Raw genomic sequence first — 6384 nt, 5'->3', positions numbered from 1 at the left:
AGTGGGTCGTTATTTCTGGTGCCGTTGGCGAAATTGCGTCAGAGGCGTGGAGCTCCCGATGTTCGAGACAGGTTGAAGATCTGCACGGACCGACGGAAAACAAGACGTGAGTCACGGACAAAGCCAGAGACGTCTCCTCGGTTGCGCGAAGTCGGTCGAGGGTATGAGCGCTCCACAGATATTCTCTCAGTCGATACGACCAGCACGAGGAGTGCTTAGGATGCCATTATTTCGCTTTTCGCTTGCAGCGCACGACGCACCCCAGTCGAATGAGCGATCAACTCGTTGGGCAGGACTCGAGACTCTCCACTCATGAGGCTTTCAACAGCAGCAGTTCGTGTTCTGGTATTTGAGGCGGCTACAAGCGAGCTGTAGGAGGAGACAATGCAATGCGATCGACGTGGGCATGGCAAAAACAGCGATCGCGACAGGGATGAGGAAAGTCTTGAACATAGTCCATTTGTTTCCGGTATTTTGGCTCGGTGTGGACTCCTCACACACGCTAAAAATACCGAGCTTGCACCTAGCGCTCGAGAAAATGTCCAGACCAGGACCGGGAGCCGTGGGAGGAGAGAGGCGTCCCAATCATTTGCGAAAAAAAAAACACGGCATAGAATCAGCGAGGAGACCATGTTCAGGACTTCACCGCCTTCTCGGTTGATACTCACAGCCAGCGGTTTTTCCTCTCCTAATCTTCTGCTTGGCGGGACTTGACTCCGGGAGGGAGGTATCACCTAAATAACTGGGGTCCGATAATTCTCCAGGCGAAACGAGGGAGTTCGAACAACGGGGTTTCACCTGAATCATCCGCACAGCAAACCTAGTGCGTGATGCTTCGTGGCCTGCTGTCGACTTGCTCGATCGCTCGTCCGATCGCCGCTTCCGCCGGTAGATTCCCAAGAAGCGAAGCTGCTCACTTCGGACGCTCTTTGTTCAATTTTCATAAACGTTTATGCTAATTCAGGAGGGGAACACCCGGCGCCAGAAGAGCTTTGTGAGATCTCCGCGCCGCCCGGGTCCGGGAGGCTCAAGCTTCCCGACCCAGTTGACCCCGCGGAACAGGTACGTAGCGCTTGCGCCATGTATTCGTGAATCGAATCGGTCTTGAGGAACTTTTCGGCGATTCGTCTCCAGCAACGGTCCTGAGATACAACACCCAATTCGTTGAGTGAGAGAGTTTTTTCCTTATTGCAGCACATTTGTGCGATGAGCCGAACATAACGCTGACGAAACTTTCGAGCTCCGTTCGGCCGCTCCGAGCACCTAATTCAATCGATCGCGCTCCGTGTAATACGCTGTTGTCGCTTTGTAGCCATATCAATATCCCGGAGTATCCTCCTGCAACAAGCGATGAACGGTCAGGGGACGAGTGTCTATAATCAACAAATAGAAGTGAAACGCTTCAGAAGACTGACATCGGCAGCAGCGACAGGCCGGGGAAGGTTAGTTGATAGATCGTAGCTCGCTCGGGGGGCTCGACAAAGAAGGCCAGGAGCAAACGGGGGGGGGGGGAAGCAAAGCAAGCAAGCGTTCCGAGCGGGAGAAACCAGTCCCCCATTCGACAAGCGAGCAAGCATTGGAGGAACAAACAAACAAAGACTTCTCCTCGCGAGGCGACTCTCCTGACTCATGGCTTCGTGAGCTCCCCTGATCCAATTACGGCACATTAACTCGTTCTGCCCATTTTCCCTGAGGCTTTTGCTGAAAATAGAAGCTTCCAGCTCCATGACGACAGAACTTCCCGGCGAATGTCTCTGAAATAAAAAAAGAGCCGTACGCTCGCGACCTACGGTCTGCTGTCTGCCGGAACGTGAAACTCATCCAAGCTCTCGAGCGTGAGTGCACATGGCTGAGGCCAATATTCCCCTCTGTTTCTGGCTCAGAGGTCTGAAGTAACGAGAACATCGAGTTTCGAGCGCTGGAACGTTATCCTGGCGATGACGAAAACATCCAGTACGGTGAGCTGTCGGTGGCTCCGAAAGCGCGTGCTAGAAAAAAAAAGACAAAACATCTGCTATTAGCGAAATGATGCAAACAAACGTGAGCAGCACGAGCGACCTCCGGAACACGTCTGTGCATGAGCCAAATTAGCGAGAGAATTCGTTTACAGTATCAGGTAACAGTAGGCACTGACGAAATGACTCGCTGCTTCATCTGGATGGAGGAGTTTCACCGCCCATCGGAGGCTTGCCTGGATAATATTTCGACGCGTGATCGCGCGAGTCTCGCAGTCACTCAAGTGGAGTGACTCCGGAAGGAAAACATTTTTGTTGATGCGAAATGCGCCAGTCTGAGAACCTTGTTGACCACCCGGACTCGTTTGCATTGCGTGTCATATCACCCTGCAATAATTGTCCTCTCCGGGTGCCACGTGAAGGACACTCTCGCTAACGGCCATCGCATCCGGTCATGAATGATTGAGGGCTATACTTCGCAATCGAGTAAGAGCAATCTGCGTTAGGCGAGCCCGGATGAGAGTATGGATTCGTTGCGCGCTTGCTGTGAGTTAGCAACGACGGAGGGGCAGGGCGTGACTATCTGGTCAGATAATAGGAACGAACACATGGCGAAACATGTGTTCGTCCATCTCAAAAATATCAAGTATGTCGTCGAGTTTATGCATGACACGTAAGCGGAGTAGGAGAGAACGAGTCGTGACCGTGCATACTTCGATGTCACTCAATTCACAGATGGCAGTTCTGAATCTGTGTGCATCACGAAGAACTTTTGTTTATTCGTCGCAGAGCAGCGGCGACGCGACGTACTTCAGGTCTATTTCTCCGTGAGGACTTCTGCTCGGAGGGCTCAAGCAAGAGAGAGAGCGTTCTTGTAAGACAAAACCTCCCGAGGAATTGAGGCAAACTTAGCTAGCTCTACTGGAGATCGCCGTGCCCACCTGATGGATAATATTCCGTACAGAATGAATCATCATGATAACGATATATAAATAAGGGGATAATCAGCATGTTGTCGAAAAATTTCGGGACCGAGATCCGAAGCGAAACCCTCCGAAATTCGCTCGTCTCCGGGCATTTTATAGCGAAGATCGCACAATGAGGCGGCCGGCGGGACGAGCTGTCCGGAGGGGGCTTCTGAACCGGACGAGACCTCTTGAAGTTTAATCTGCTTCCTGTTCTCAAAATATTTGTCTTCTCCGTCGGGCCATGTGTCATTGGTCGATCGCTACGCGAGTTTTGAAAGGCGTTCTCCCCTTCCGTAGTCCGGAAGTGAAGCGGCTTTGGAGCGGATGTAGTAATTTATCGACTCAGCTGATACCCCCGCGTCGATGTCGCAGCCTAGGTGTCTCCGACGGCCCAGAGCGTGAGCGGTCTACTGTTCCTCCGTACGCAAATTTCTCAGCGAGTCGATATGAGTCCCGTGCACTTAAGTTCAGCTCGCGTTCTCTCACCCGGATTCAAACTCTGTGACAGACGAACGGGTTCCGCGGAGAAGTTTGGAGAGTCTCGTCGAGCCTATGGATCGATTACACAGTCCTCGCGGAGCATCGGAACTCTCGATACAAGCTGAGGAGGCTCTTGTCAAGACCGAAACCATCCCCGTACGGACCTGATAGATACATTCTGCTGTGATACGCCAGGGTCGAGGTCTTTGCATTGCTCTTGTCTAGCCTCTTCCCCACGGTCAGCAGGAACGGACCCTGCTCTGTCGCTATCCCCATCTCCGCTTGGCATTTCGCGAACTTGTCGATCGGTCGCTTCACAGGTCAGACGTCACCGAGCGTTCTGAGTGCTGTAGTTCGACCGAATCCGGTTTGCCGATAGCCTCGCTGAGCCGATCCCCTTTGCCTCATCATGAATTGAGTACAGAAGTCTGATTAGGCCGATCATTGACCCATATATCGATTGACGTGTTGTTTTGCTTGATTTCGGAATGATTAGCAGTAAGCGATCTCAACGAGCTGGAACCGAATTTCCGAGCGTCATCCATCCGTTCGTTTCCCTGTCCTGTACGACCGGCGTTCCGACTCCATGCTGGCCTCCGGAAGGCTTGCTCCCGAGTAGGTATCAGATTCATTTTTCCATAAGGGCAACTTGCGATACTCGACCCATGGGCTTTCATTTCGGTTTGAATGTACCCGAAATAGTTTAAGATCGGATCGATATAAAGACACGACCAGGTCATCGGCTCGGGAACTGCTGCAGTATTCTCACATACGCGACCGGAGGGCGCCGGCGGCTGCTTGTAGCGAGAGTAATGCATTTCAGTCTCTCTGGAAATAGGGTCGAACATCGTTCGCCGAGGGGTTCGGACGGATATTGGGTCCAGACACGGCACAATTCGTTCGTGATCAAGTAACCAGCCGTCGGGCTCCGGCTCCGACTCCGACCGATGAGCTCAGTCCACTGCCACGAGAAGCATGATTACAACGCTATGACCTTCTCATTCGGGTCTCGCCGATATGAGCGATTGTCACCCTAGATCTCGCGTTACATTTACAGCGACAGCGATGCGGATGCCTCACAGAGTCCCTGTCCCTCGCCCTCCGCATACCGGAACACTCGAGAAAAGCCATCGAGAAAGGAAATCGGGATAGGGTGCTCTCCCAAAGAAGTCTGATGTGCTGAAGCATTTTTCCATACCCCGGAGACATATGTAAGTGGAATCGTGCCCTCAGAGCTGTGAATGGGAATGGAGGATCGAACGGAATGAGCCACTCTGACCGGGACGCGGCTCGTCCCAAAGCCGACGTCGCGAGAAAGAAAGAGCGAGCGGATGAGGGCCGGCGCCGAGGAGGTTTCGGCTTGGAATTCGCTCGCTCTCTCAAGCGCCCGTTAGCTTTCCGTAGCAACGGGAGATCAGAGTGTCGTTTGACACTAAGCGTGCCGGCGATTACCGAAATTAATATCGCGGCCGAGACTGGCGGAAAACGTATGGTTATCGTCGTGAGTTCATTATTCAACCGGGAAACAAGCGGGTCTTGCTTGAAGAAGAGTGCGAAGCGGCCGACGCGGCCACCGCCGCTCTAACGTCGTGTTATGGCTCTATTAAACAAGGAGCCGTTATTTATTGCCTTCGTTTCCGGCAAGAGATAACGGCAGGCGTTCTCCTTAACCAAGAAGAATTATCTCAATGACTTCACTGGCAAATAGCTCAGTGGGTCGGTTGCCCACCAGTTTGCTATCCGCTGGCCCTGACTGACTGACTGACTGACGGACGGACTGACTGAGTGGCAGACGGGCGAGCGGACGGGCAACCGACAGACAACCAAGCTAGTTGGGCGGCCAGCTAGCAGAGAGGCTAGAGGCATTAAGCCTTCGCGAAGCTTGCATGTCCTAAAGCTCCAGCGTTCTGTTGCCGGGTGAAGCATCCGAAGAAGAGGTGACTGTCTTAAAGGGTGACTAGAGCACTTCCCACCAGTTGCCGGGATACCGCGCGACAGACATGCAATGTCGGCTTATCAGGTGAGCGGGTCGAGCCGACCGGCGAGCGACGACGTCGCGACTTGAGGAGCCTAAAACACCGGCTCGCCCTGTGAACGAACCCCTTAACCACAAACAGGACCACCATCTCTACCGAGACCACTGTGAGCGTCCCGCTCCCACACTTCCTGCTGCTGCTGCTACCCTTGGTCATCCTAGGTGGGAGATCGCGGTTTGTCGCTAGAAGTCAGCGAGCCATAGAAGCTTTTCCATGTAGGCTTGCCTCCACTTTCCCTCTCACACGTCTCCGTAGAAACGTCACGATCTAACCTCAGCTCTGCCGCGCAACACGGGTCAGAACGGGCTCGACCTTAAAGGATGTGGCACGGCTGTCCCTGTCCTGGAGGTTGCGTTTTTGAGGTTGCTCAATTTTCGACAAGGATCGGATATTATCATTTTCGGCGGAGGCGGGGGGGAGGGGCAAAGAACTCGGGAAATGAAACCCGAGCACCGGCTCGGCAATGATTCGATGTCTTTGAAATGCAAAGGCTACCGTTGGATGGTGTGAATCAGCACCCCGACTAGCATATTATTTGTAAACGCAAACATACGATCTGCTCCATCTCGCCGAGTGAGTTTCGCGCAGGAGTTATCGCATGGAAGCGGGCTGATTCGCGCCCGTGGAAATCCGAGACGGTGTGATGCAAACTCGACAATTTTTTGAAATTCCCTCCGCGTTGTGCCTCGCGATTGCCACGCAACGAACTTTGATTAGACCGTGTCACAGTGGATCTGACACGTCGAGTGGAAAAGTTGGCCCGACGTTCCTATCAGCCCGAAGCACGTATTTCGCGAATAACCAACTGAGAAAGGGACTCGTTCCCTCCTATCCCCCCACACTCCGCTTCTCGGTCCTTCGCCGCCGCCGCCGTCGTCGTCGTAGCGCCGTTTCGATTTGGCTCAAATAAAACATCAGACGACTCCTTTGACAGATCTCGTGAGT

Source organism: Galendromus occidentalis, unplaced genomic scaffold, assembly GCF_000255335.2.
Source record: "Galendromus occidentalis unplaced genomic scaffold, Mocc_1.1 scf7180000076281, whole genome shotgun sequence".
NCBI classification, from domain to species: domain Eukaryota; kingdom Metazoa; phylum Arthropoda; class Arachnida; order Mesostigmata; family Phytoseiidae; genus Galendromus; species Galendromus occidentalis.
The sequence above is the reverse complement of the archived record's forward strand: the minus strand, read 5'-3'. Positions refer to the sequence as shown.